Raw genomic sequence first — 14,582 nt, 5'->3', positions numbered from 1 at the left:
GCAGGCATTGTATGGAACTGAATCCCACATTTCATGGGGATTCAGTGTCCTAAACACAAGCTCCTAGTGCTATTAGCATGACCAAAAGTCTTCGAGACATCTGCATGTAGCTTTCACAAGATGCAGGGCCTACAGAAGGCCGTGCCATTCTGCAACAAATCTTGAACTTACCAGATCAGCAAATTTTGTCCTTACTGTTTTGTATGGGTGAGATTATGGGAGTTCTGTGTATGTCACAAATATATGAAAATAACTCTGAACTACTGCTTTATGTTCTCTGCCCTAACTGCAAGACCATCTGATCTTCTTTTAATTTTTTCCAAAATGCTATTACTGACATAAATATAAACATTTAACTTAATATTACCAAATACTGATTTAGCATTGCTTTTCTAAACATTCAGATCAGACCTAAATGCCTGCAAAAAGTATTATTCTGTGCAGACTATATAGTTATAAAACACTTCACCTATGTTAAAAAATCTTTTAAGTGCTGAAAGTATCATTAATTTTTCCATAAAGTTTGAAAACACTAGTCTTTTTTTTTTATTTGTTTACAAAAAGACTAAAATCTGTCTGAAGAGATCATTATGAAACTCCAAGATTAGAATCAAGAAGAATATAATGTAAGGAAATCTTGAAAATACAAATCAGCTTTTAAAAAATAAAACAAACTGTTTTCACTAGGAATAATTATGAAAACAAGAATTCACATATAAAAATTCATTATTGTTGAGTTCATGAAAGATTATACCTATTATAAAAGGTAATACTATTATAAAAGAAAGTGAAGTTTTGAGAAAATATATAATTATCAGAAAAAAAGAGTTTTTCCAAGCAAGCAAATCTTAAAAGACTAATGGTTTTAAAAATAAGGTATGCACAAAATAACATTTTCTTTTATTACTTGCCCAACCATCCCTCTCAAAGATCTAATATGGAAGCCTTGAGTAGGGACTTCAATAAACATATCTCCATTTTTCATTCCTTAAATATCCAGAGAAGCAAAATATGATTCTTGCTAAAAAAAAAACCCTAACCACCTAAACTCTCTTATACACAAGCCCTTCCCCTGGTCAATGTTCAAATTATGCCTAAAGGAGTACGATGCAATTTTGCATATATACAAAGTTGTCTAAGTATCAGCATTCTTTGTACATAAGTTGCCCTTCAATTTTATCTTAAAACTTTAAGTAAAAAATTGGCAATAGAAATGTTTTAATTGTTAATTTGTGATTATTTTTTATTCTTCCTACCCTAGATCTTTATCACAAGAAATAGCTCTGGAAGCAACTTACTATTTTTAATGGGAGAAAATATTTACTTTCACAAGCATTACGGTAAGTCTTTCTCATTTGGAGTATGAGGAGGTTGGGAATTTTTTTGTGTTGAAAAGAAAATAAACCAAACCAAACCAAAACATGCTGATCTAGACAGAAACATGACTTTAAAAACTAGTTAACCCACATTTCTATAAAGGGTTTTCTGAGTATTGTCATTAATTGTTAGGTATAGTAACAAGAATTACACACACAGATATCAAGGACTTGGGACTTGTTCCACATGGTCTCAGTCCTAGCTACTACTATAAATAGCCTGTAATTGCTAGAGGGTAGGATACTTGGTTATGTCATGCTGGAAAGGTAGTTCAGAAACACCTACAGAAAAATAGATTTTAATTTCAATGTTACCTTTGGTAAATTAGGAAGATGTTATTCACCTTCAGCCTTCTGAAAACCAGTCACAGCATCAGGCAGACTCACTCAGCAGGTGATGAAGAAGACAGTCTTCATAGGCCACCTACTAAGGTGAAATTAAAAATGTCTATATCTCAGACACTGGAGAGATTATCAAGATAAGTAGCAAAATGTAAATACTAAAAATGAGTGAAGAAAGGTAACAGAAAAGGAAACAAAGGAATTAGGTATTAATGAAGATAGAAAAAAAGTGGGACAGAGTTAAACTGAAAAAAAAGCTCATTCTATAGAGCTTTTAATGAAAAAGAATCATAGAATGTTAAACTCCAGAGGTGTTTGGAAAACCTTAAGAAACCATAAATTAAAATACGGAGGGAAGATGAGAAACAGGAAAAGGTATAAGGGTAAGCTTGTTTTTGTTTAATGATGATGTCGAAATTTTTCACTATTTTTTTTTCAATCAGATTTAATCCATGGGATTTTACTTTAAATTTTTAAAAAAAGACATGAAAAGTACAGGAATTGTAATTTTTTTGCATCCTGTGTTAGCAACCAGTGTGTATATAAGCAGGTGCAAAAAAAAAACCCCAAACAAACCCAAATCAACAAAACCCCGTAAATATGAGAATGACTTAAGTAGACAATAACAAAGGGAATGCTCCAACAGTTCAGTAAAGCTTTAAGCCCCTTTCATTGGTTCCAATGCTAATACAATGGTTTTAGAGCTGTTGCCAAATTTCCTATTGTGTGTTCCATTAACTAGGCATATGGAGTCAGTTAAGAACGAAGTGGTATATTTCATTGCTTTTGTTGGTTTAATCCAGACCTTTAAATTCACTGGTTTGCATTTAATAAAATACATTATGAAAAAGAAGCGTGACATCTCCTTATAAAATATATTTTATCTACATAAAGGCAAATTAAAGAGCAGGTGGTGGATTTAGAAGAACCTACTTCAACTATCATTCCACACCATTGAAAGAAATATTCTCACTGTTGGTTAGAGACTATCACAAAGAACCAAATGCAAAGCTAAGTGAATAACTCCTTCTAGAATTTGTAATTACTTATCCAGCAAAAGCTTTCATTACAATGAGTCTCAGGTGGGATGAAACGCCATGATAGGGAAAAAATGAACACATTTTAATCTGATTATATATGAATATTTTAAAATTATACGTAGCTTCAAAATGTATTCTTGTTAGAAGTTCTGTGCAACAGCTTCAATTTTTTATCCTGTTGATGAAGGTAAGAAGGTAAATTCATCACCACTAAACAAAACCGCCATACAAATGCACCTGAAATTCTGCAAGGTGGGTGCCCCACAATAGTCAGCTATCAAGTTGCATTGACTTCAGGGAAATTGTAACAAATTATTTCTCCAACCAAGGTATCTGAAATATAATCAGCACAGAAGTTCTAAGGGTTTCTAGTTTGAACAGTAATGGAGTCTGACAATACATTATAAAGCAAAGCTTTATTGAGACAGTAGGAAAGACAAATAACAACATGCCCATAAGGCAACTTTTGCAATCCCTGATAGCAAACACAGGATCATAACTGATATCTTGTCACTCTCTGGTGGAGTGCCAGGGACAGTTGTAGTCTAAGTCATCTGGTTACAACAGCCAATTATGCAAATGTCTTTTGAAACTGGATAAGAGTTGCACCACCTCTCGGTTCCACCAATGGTAGGGAGTTTTGAGACAACCATATGTTACGAGAATGATATGGGTGACATCCTGCCTACGCTGCCTATCCTAGTCAAGGGCAGCGTGTCGGTGGTCTGCCCTATGCAGTCGATATTGGCTGAGGGGCAGGGTGTCAGAGTCTTAAAGAGCACGGTATATTTTCTAATTGTAATACATAAATCAGTCTATATTGAAGATGAGCTGCAAATTAACAATTTCTTAGTCCAAGATTCATCAAAATGGAGAATAAAAAAGCCACACAATTCTTTTTCATGTACCTCTCAGGTATCCATATGGCCTAAAACCCAGACTTTTAAGGTATTTTAGACCCTGAAGATACAGAGGCACACCTAATAGGATTTTCAAAACCACCCAGGTGTCTAGCTCTCATTGATTTAATTGGAGGTGAAGGACAGGAATTAAATGCTGAAACGACAGTGATGATAGAATTCCTTTCAGGTTCTCTTACATAATTGTCATATCCTGGAGAGCAGGGAACTAGCTAGTACTTGAAAGAATGAATGTTTTAGTTAACTTTATTATGTTACTTAATGTAATGTTGCTTAGCTACCATAGTGGTAAGTATCAGAAAATCGTGTTTCAGGGAGCTTCATTTTTTTTTCTTTTGAACAAACATCCAGAGCACCACAAACCTCATTGTATCATCTCATTTTAATAATATGTCTTCACTACATTCCAAGCTTCATTTCATATTTTCTGTGACTTGTAGTTACAGTGCTAATACAGACTAATGTTTTACCTCTGTGTTACTGATTCATATTTAGAAGGGTATCCTCACCTTGTGTCTCTGAAGCACATGAATCAAGAGAGAACAAGTACTATATTCTACAGATGGAGTTGTCTGCCCCCATAAGTAACACACAGGAGCGTATTTGAACTACAGACTGTAGGGCACCGCAAAATCCACGTCTCATTTCAAGTCAAACCAGAGAGACCATATCACAGAGGAGCAATTGGGAGTGCTTCTTAGAGCATTAGTGAGAATGATGTGAAGAAAAGCAGGATGAATAAATTACCAAGACACTTTGGAAAGAAGTCTGCAAACTTCTGTGTTAGTGCTTGAAAATGATAAGGAAATGTCTTTCATGCACTCTGAGGTTCCCTCCATTAGTGGCTTTCCTTGCCAATTTCCTTGCCAGCAGAGATACCCTTCTAGAAGAGGTATGTGGCTCATAGAAAGGGTGTGGCTCAGCAATGTTCTTTATTGCTCAGTAATTTTTTCCTACTCCTACCATGAGTGCTGGTCATTCACTTCGCAGTGAAGATAAAGTGACACATTTGAAAACTAAAAACAGGACTAACTTGAAGGATTTGTCTCTGTGATTTTAAGGAAAACATCTGTTTGGACATTAGTTTATGCATTTTAAGCAGGTAATGTAGCTCTCTTTGTTTATTATAGCATTTCTAGCAAAAATGTATGCAAACTCCCCCCCCAAAAAAAACCCCCTGTACATCTAGTATTCGGTAGCTCTTTGGATTATTGCAATGGGAAAAGGAAGTAACTTGAATATCTAGAGAACCATTCCAATCTAAGATATCCAAATGCTTATTCTAGTTCCTCTATTACCTTGCTTATTGCTTTTTGGAACTCTGACTGTTATACTGGTATTTTTAAGGTTAAGGTACTTTTCTCATTTTAAAACAACAAAATCAAGAAATAATGAATAACTGGACAAACATTCTTTTTTGTTGTTGTTTTTGTCAGAGGGGGTTTTGCTAACCTTATGAACAGTGCAAGAGTGCTGTACCACAGCAAACTTTTCTCTATAATGTCAATTAGAAGTTAATCTAAGAAGAAGTTTCTTCAGGTCTCAGGAAACCTGTAAGTTGCTGAGGGATTCTGCTCTGAAGTTTGCTCAGATGTTACATCCCATGGCCTCAGCAGCTTCCCTCTCAACAATCCTTGTGAATTGCAAGAGAGCAACTCCATCCTTTGCAGCACCAATTGGCAGCTTTGCCAAATGGTATTTGATCATCCAGCTCAAGGTCATAAACTTTAAACAATATTTAGAAGTCACAAGTTGTAGAATACTGAGCTCTTGGTCTCCTATTTTCTCTTTCCCTCTTTTCCTCCTGACAAAAGAAGCTGTAAATGAGAAATCCCCACTCTTCCGGAGCTCCCCCCTAAGTCAAGCCTTCACTATTCATATTCTCTTATGCAGACTTGTTCTGGGGATTTTTTTATTATGAAATAGAACTGTAAAGACCTAGTTCTCCAAAAACCCATAAACTATAATTTTCATGAGTGATAGTAGGTTCACCTATTTTAGTTGTCACTTTGGGGAATCTCTTTGCAAGCTATTGATTCCCACCTCCTTTCTCCAGCAGAGAAGAGGCTAAACCAAGAGAGATGAGCAGGAGTAGGGCAAAATTTTCTATCTTAACAGGAATTTTAACAACGTGTTTGCTTTCCTACTTCAAAAGTTCTCATTTCCTATTGCAGAAGGTGAATTTGGTTATTGATCAACTCAGTGAAAATAGTAAATGCAATGGTGGTATCACTCATTACTGGAAATTGTATTACATTATTTAGCCAAATACAGAAAAAAAATCCAGTTTTAAGGCTCTATCATTCTGTTAAAAACTGAGTGAAGAGGTCAAAGAAGTCCTGATGTGGTAGGAGTTACTATTAATAACCACTGTAGACCTCCTGTATTCTTTCGAATGCTTTCCTGAGTAAAAGACTTTTCTCACAATAGAAGGATATTTTTCTGGCAACTGCACAGTGGTCCACTGGGTTTGCCCTCTATCTCTTGTTGCTCAGGTCAAATCTGTGCAAACGAGTGCAGGACAACCCAAGAAAAATACTCAGAAAAGTAGCAGGGCTGTCCCATCTATGGCTTTACGCCTGCATGACCAATCAAATGTGGCCAAGCATGTGGTCATGCTTCCACAGAAGCAACCTCCTCTGAATCATGAACTGGACTTCTGACTACGGTCACTAAAGCCATTTATCCAACAGCTCGCAAAGGTGCCATGTTCCATTTGTACTTCTTCATAACTTACACGGTCTTGTGATCTTCTTGTGAACCTCTGTCAGTTTGGGGAATATGTTTTGACACAAAATGTAACATCTGTCTAGCTTAAACCTACTCTCAAGATTTTACAGCTGTTGAACTCCTCAGGGTCCTGTTCATTCTGGAAATTCAAGTAGAAAGCTACACCAACTGCCAAACCTATAGTCCTTCTGATTTATTAGAATTATTTTCCTGTTTTTACTTTAACAAGTCATACTGGAAATGGTGAAACAGACATGTTGCAGAAAAAGAAGTTATCCACCCTTTTTCCCCAAATCCTGCATGTCTCTTTCAAACGCAAAATTAAAAAAGAACATATACAACCAAAACATAAAAAACCAAAACAACCCCAATGAAATAAAACCCCCCCAAGCCACCTTAAAATCTAAAAGCCCAGCAACTCCCTGTGGTCAAGAAGCCAAAGAACCAAACTGTGTTTTCTAGTAGGAAAGTATATCTTTAGCACTCCAAATGACATGATCCTGTTTGACATGACACTTTGTGGCCAATATTGCTTAAGAGATCACTAGATCACTTCAACAGCTCCTTATGCTTTGGTAGCGTGATGAGTTTCTGTATGCAATAGAATTCTGCATGGTAAGTCTGTTAGATTTACTATACATACATTAATCCAAACGCCCTCTTTGGATTTCCAAGAAGAAGGGCACTGTTTTTGTCATCACTTTCATCTTAACCAAAGCAGGATACTTCTATTCTTCTCCTCCATACTAAGGTAGCTGCTCAGTCTTCATAGTTTCTATTCATATGGTCTACAAATTACGCTAATTTTGAACTAGGTACTCAGTTTATTTCTCAATTCTTAATGGAAAAAAAATTACCTAATTAAGTCAAAGTTATCAGATCATCTGCAAACCAATAGATGGATGAAAAACATTAGCCTGCAGCAATACTGGAAGGGTTCAAAAACTGCCAGCAAATGTCCTTCTCTATTTTCTACCAGAATTTTATGATGAGGAAAATAGTCAAACACACAGGATTCAAAGTCTGCATGAAATTAACCGGGCTCGTAAGCTCATATAGAAAAGGCAAATGGAACCCATAATGTTCAATTTGGTGAGAGCTCTGAAGAATCTTAAATCCTCTGAAGGAAAAGGATTATGTGTTCATACCAAATCCCTACAAACTGCCTCAAAGAACTGGAAATAGATTTCTTGGATCTTTTTCATAACTTTTCTTCAGACTAGCTGGCTACCTGCTACCTTAACCTATTTTTTTATTTTTCAGGTTCATTTCAGTTTTAATGACCGCTTTTCAAGCCTTTTTAAAGAAAATCTATTTTCTGGGTATTAAGTAGCACCTACTTCAATTCTTCTGTAAGATGAAGGCAAATGTTTTGAAGGCTTCTTTTGTTGCTTTTTGCAATTTATGCCTTGCTCTGATTCTGACATTGCTCCTGCCTGTTGTTTTGCTTAACTTTGTCCTTTTTCAAATCTCAAATCTGGCTCTTCCCCAACACTGATTGTCTCAGATCCTTTATTTCTTCCTTGGTCATGCCTGTTCCTCAGCCCTGGCCTCAAGCCTATCTATCCCCTCATCTGTTTTCAGATCGTCACAATCTGGATTCATTCCCTGGATCTTCAGGGATTTCCAGTCTGAGCTGAGAATCTCTGCAGTTAATGAATTCATGATCCCAACTGTACCTAAGCGTAGTAAGGCAATGCTGTGTCTTTTTTTTCCCCATAAACTATATAAACCATGATTGCTGACCCAAACCTCTACTCTATAATTTTAGATCTGTCTGAACCAACCCCAGCCCTATATTAAAGAGTAGTCTTTCCAGTGTGTTGCATACTGTAAGTATCTGTGCTCAGATCATCAAATTTCAAATCTCTGGTTTGTCTGCACAGCAGCTAGAGGAGTTGGCGATTGCAGCACAGTGATACATCTGAATTAGCTTTGTGCTAGGTAATTCAAATAACAATAGCAAATGTGAGAGCATGGATTTCAACAACTGAAGGCAAAAGTCCCTTTATTTTACTGGAGGAACTGAATCTTGTGCTGTATCTTCAAGGCAATTGCAGCATAAACTAGCTAGATAAGGTAGCTGCTTAAATTATATTTTAGAGTTCCAAAGCGGACAAAGCCTAAGAGAGAATAATGTACTGTTATTAAACCAAAGTCACAGCTGATAAACATGCATGTTTCATGATGACGGTAAAAAAGTACACTAGAAGTACAAAACAAGAAATGTATTCCAAGATGCTAAGCATATACATCTAAGGTCACATAAAACTAAATTAAATTATATTCTATTATTTGAGAAATAGCATGCAGTCACTGAATTAATTACTATTGTAACAAACCCCTATAAAGAGACAGTCTTAAGATCACTAATGCAGACTTCACTGGCACTTCCTGACATGGGTTCTTAACAATATAACTTCAAGGTTTTCTGGAGGCAAAAGCTAGGAGAATTTTTCCTCCCTCCCTCCCTTCTTTCCTTTCTTCCTTCCTTTTTTTCCCTCCCTCCCTCCCTTCCTTTCCTCTTTCCCTCCTTCCTTTCTTCCTTCCCTCCCTTCCTTCCTTCCCTCCCTCTCTCTCTTTCTCTCTCTTCTTTCTCTCTTTCTTTCTCTCTCTTTCTCTCTCTCCTTCTCTCTCTCTTTCTCTTTTCTCTCTCTCTTTCTCTCTCCTTCTCTCTTTCTTTCTTTCTTTCTTTCTCTCTTTGGTTAGAAATGGCATCCAGCTTTTTTGTTGTTTGTTTCAGAACTTTCAGGGTTTCATACCACAAAAAAGTCAGGAAGGGTTTTGTTCTCATTAGCAAAGTCAGAGAAACATGATAAACAATATTATCTCTTACACTAATAAGACAAGTTGAGTTTTTTCTTAGTGATGATGGTGTTTGGCATTTTCTACCCACAATATAAAAAAAAAAAATCTTCCAAAGAGACTATTTATTTGAAAATACAGGACAAAAACTAACTGTGGTTTTATTGGCAAAGTAGTATATTTTTCTTGACATCAACAATCATTGACATTGCTTAGTTTCCGCTAACTTAGGACTTGATTCTGTGATGTTGAACACTTCTATCATTAAAGTGATGAAAACAAATAGACAGCAATTTATGAAAGCATTAATCTGTTAATGGTTAATGAACATTACCAATAAAATTTATAACAAATGTAAACTTCAGACATTATACAGAGTCATAGAGTCATAGAATCATAGAATAGTTTGGTTTGGAAGGGACATTTAAAGTTCCTCTGGTCCAACCCTTCTTCCATGGGTAGCAACATCTTCAATTAGATCAGGTTACTCAGAGTCCCATTCAATCTGATCTTGAATCTTTCCAGGAATGGAGCATCTATCACCTCTCCAGGCAACCTGTTCCAGTGTCTCATCACCCTCATTGTAAAAAATATCTTCTTTATACATAGTGTGAACAATGTCAAGAGATGTTATGTATAAAGGACTCTTTTTGCCATTCTTCATTTCATCAGTTTCCCAAACGGTTTGTCATGGGAACCATACTTCAATATGCCCCATTCATAAAAGAAGAAACTCATGTATGTGCAGATATAATCCTCCACAACTTAGTGATAGAGCCTGTCAAGTGGTTTTTCAGGCCACTCCTTGTTTTTCATGTTGTGTTCATGCATTACTCTGTTTAACAACCAAAGGTCATGAAACATAAGGAAAGAACATCACCCCAACACCATTGAATGAAACAAGTATTTCTCAAGTCATATTCTAGCCCTTGAAACCATTGTTAGTTGGGGAATTTTATGCACTTGAGAAATTCAAAATTTCATTGAGATTGATCCTCTGCTATTATTACAAAAACTTTCAAGAATTACTTCCAATCTCAAGTCTTTAGCCTGACCTCGCATCTCTACCAAGCTCCTGAGAACATTCAACTCTGATTAATGTTGGTGAATCATAGCTTGAGCTGTCTCATATTTTAACCCCAGATAAACAACAGTATATGAAGAAAAAGATATGCAACATCACCATTGTCCTCACAAACCAACAACAAAAGGCTCCATCTCCACAAAGAAGAGACACTTCCAGGGAACATTCTCAGCTATTATTGAGACAAGTTTCTCATTAAACAGGCAACAAAAACACAATAGTACAAAGGTTGTCTGTGTTTTCCAGTTAGGCTATCAATTAATTTCTTCTGCATATCTGAACAGCTATTACATTGCAATAAACTTCAAATGCTATTTAACTGGACTGAATTTCAAGCAGTTTTAGAAACACAGACCCGAGTTATTAGTTCCTCTTCAGATCCCCCCAAACACCCAGTCTTAACCTCAAAATTTTTCATATTGACTGAATCCAGAACACATGGATAAAATATTTAATCTGTTTGAAAATACATTAGTATGAAAGTAACATTTCCATAGTGACAGATGTGCTACCCAAACCTCCTTCCATGAAGAAATGATGAGCACAATTCTACATAGCTAGAGTGTGGCTGCACACTAAATAAGGCTAATAGATATATTTGCAGCAGTGACATACTGGTAAGAAACATTCTGTATTTTTAGGACATAAATTCTTGACTGCATTACTCTGTAATGCTGGTTACCAGCTATCTTGGGTGCTTTGGTACTGAGCCTTCAATCAAGGTTTATAAATAAGGGTGGTAGTAGGCACTGATTAGGAAAAAAGAGAAGCACAGAGTTTCTCTAACAACATTACTGAATTTTGAATACTGCTCTACCAAGTGGAGTAATTCCCTCTCTCTTCACATGCCCGCATTCTTGGAGACAAGTGTTTTGAACACATCATGGGGAAGGCAGATGGCAGAGGATCTGTTTGATGGTGTGACTTAACTTTTATAAAAGCTTGGGATTTTTTTTTTACAAGTTTATCTTTGGCAAGCAATTAAATTGTTATGTGCATCACAGAGTACTTGGTAAAATGCATTTGATCCCTGGAGTAAAAAACTATGCAGGTATGTATCGCTATATTAGAGTTTTTTAAAAAGAACCATACATACTATTTCGCTAGTCAGCTCAGAATTTCACAGAATTTTTTGTAGACCCTACAGGATGTTTTCTACACTCACAATTACAGAAGTCCCTCATGCACTCAAATGCATTGCCTTCTTTATGCTCAATATAGCATTCACTGCAGTGACTCATAAGTACTTTAATGTCTTTAATGTAGTTAGTTCTATCAGTTATCCCTGCAGAAAATCTGAACAAGCCTGCAGGGGGAGCAAGGGATTTAAAAGAAAATATTTTATAATTGACATTATTTCAAAATGCATATAATATTTTCTATTTAAAAAAAAAATAATTTTAATGAGTATTGATTTGGGGCTTTCCTGTAATCTACTAATCACAGGAATATGTTGGCAGGAGTAACAGTTCCCTTCTTGACAGGCTGTGCACTCAAGACAGACTATGAAATTTGAGGCTGACTCTCTTTTCTATCACCTATGATGGCTGTTTTAGTTTCCTTGTCCTCTTAGAAGACACTTCCTTTCACTTCATATTTAGTTTTCTACAGCCTTTTCATTTTAATTCATTTGTGAATAATATCAGTCATAAATCTGTTTATGCAGACACCTTCACAGTTTCAACAAGACAAACAGTTTTCATTACCTGGATGTGTATTACACAGGTATTTAACTGTAGGTGCCTCATATATGCATACCAACATGTGAACATATAGTGCTGTACATGTTATGATTCTTCAAACTTTGTTCATACACAAGGGGATTTTTTTATCACAAATATACAAAATATCATATTTTCCTCTGTCTTTAGCAGATCCATATAGTTAAAATTGGACAATTTCAGAGGATCTGATAGGTTTTCTTAGACTGGCCAGCGAAATTCCAAAACTAATAACTTTTGAAAATTTAAGATATTGTATAGTTGTTATTTACATGTAAGACTGTAGACTAGGATTAGCTACATTTAATACATTTAGGCATGCACAGAAATTGTGAATTCAGATATTACCTTTTCACAAACATCTTTTGATTTAAATGTCTTAAATTCTCAATTCTGCATTTTAGTCCCATTGTGGTGAGGGCTCCTAAAATTACTTTTACTCAAATTCAGACACTTTTATCACAAACACTCTAGCTAGACATTTAAGTTGACTGATCACTTGAATTTTCACTTTAAAATCATGCTTAGGTCCTGAGATCTGTACTCCTGCAACATATCCAAAGACCTTATCACATTGCTGAGCAAGATGATTCAAATCCTGACTTCCAGATAAGACTATGAAGGATTCGTGAACTTTTCCCTGTATCTACTGTCTAGTCCTGTAGATATGCTCACAATGTGCTCAATGTAGAATGACAGCGTTCAAGCCAGTGACTCACTAATGCAAAATTCTTCTGTAGTAGTAAGAACAAGAGCTGGATTCCCCCCACTCAGACAGGATTCTCTTGCAGTTAGAGCACTCATGATGCTTCTTGTTAACATACCTTCTGACTAAATCTTACATCGTTTACAGAGTGACTGACTGAAACAGAAGAGTCAAGCAGTGTAGCACAGTCTCGAACTTGATTTATTTGGTGTTTAGCTTATGCATCTGCTGAACTTAAGATACCGTTTGAAACCCCTCAGACTGAAGAACAATCAGAACTCAGTTCTGCCATATTCTTGGCCCAACAGTCTAAACTGCACTAGTGTGCAAGAGGAAGGCAAAATTTTCTTCATGGCTTTATTTGAAAACAGAAACAGTAATCTTCTTGTCTGCAAAGAAAAGAGAAAAATTAGTACTGAAGTTCATAAAGCCTACCTATAAATATAGCTTATGCAATAACTTATGCAATATCTATCACAGAGAGATGCCAAAGGCTGAGAAAAAGAAAACTTCTTAGATATACATTTTTCTTAAGTGATTTTTTAAACATAATCATCTTATTAATTGTCAGCGTGTTCAGAGCACTGCTGGCTGTCATAATTCCAGGCACTGAACACTTCCTATGTACTGTTGCCGTGGAATTTTGGTGCTGAAGAAATCTCCAGAGCAGTTAATTAGGGGTGAGATAAGAAAGGGTTTATTTTGCCAAGGCTAAAGATGTTACAAGACGCGCGCAGGCCGTGCCTGAGATGTTACGTTTTATAATACCATCCATCCAATCCCAGATGTGTCCACCCTGTGGCCTTTACTCTGGACCGCCCCGGGGTTCACCCCCTGAGAAATGGGTCTGGGGGTTTTGGGACCCTCTGTTCATCCCACCTTAAGCTTCATCAGAGCACAAAGGGTACATAGTTACCTAATTTTGACTGTATTCTGTGGTTTAGGCCCTGATATGCTGTTCTGCCAACAATCTAGGCCTTGCCTTGACAAAACACTAAACATTTCTGCTATATTCAGGGGTAGGATTGATATAGGGAGCATAGAATGGGGTAAGAGGGTTAAGGAATGTGTAAACAAGGGTGCCAGAGAAAGGGAAAGGGACAAGGCACAAAGAAGGGGAGGGTTGCTGCTTTTAAAATCTACTTCCACTACTTATAAAACTTACAAGTCTTACAAATATTAGAAAAATAAAAAAACATTAGGGGCTTAAGGCATCAGTACGCTGTAGTGAATCTGCCCAAATAATTAAAGCTTCTGAATTTAACTTCCCTATACTTGAGCTTATAACTCTTGGGTACTTGAGTGCCAAAGTACTCTTCCAGAAAACACTGTGACACAGAGAGTATTGAAATAATTCTCTGCTGACAGCTGATAACAGAACGTATTTCAGCACAGCATGATTATTTTCTATTTCAGCACAATCTATATGATTGCTTACACCTGTTTGTTTGTTTCATCATTTACATTTATCTTCACAATTAGCTATTACAATTGGAAAAGTCATGATTAGCACCACAAAATAATTCTGAAATTTTCTTTTGTTCAGTGTCAAAAATGCAGTGTGCATTTCCTCTCTCCTGTTCTCTTTAACTCCCACCGGGCTTTACAGTGATAATGGCTTTGCCTGGTAGTACCTAAAAACTACAAAGAGAGCAATCCATGCATTAGATGTTTTTAAAAGGCCAAAGCCTTTTCTTAAGCAAATAGAAAAGAAAGGGCAAAAGAGAGAGAGGAAAGTGGAAAAAAAATTAAGCAGATTATGATTTACCAGGAAGATTTACAAGACCAGATAATTTTCTTATGAGATTAAGCATAAGGATCTGAATTCCTTCTGAAAACATGAGGTTGTTTCAAACAT

The sequence above is a fragment of the Pseudopipra pipra genome, chromosome 1 (assembly GCF_036250125.1).
Source record: "Pseudopipra pipra isolate bDixPip1 chromosome 1, bDixPip1.hap1, whole genome shotgun sequence".
In the NCBI taxonomy this organism is placed as follows: Eukaryota; Metazoa; Chordata; class Aves; order Passeriformes; family Pipridae; genus Pseudopipra; species Pseudopipra pipra.
This window is presented reverse-complemented; position numbering follows the sequence as displayed.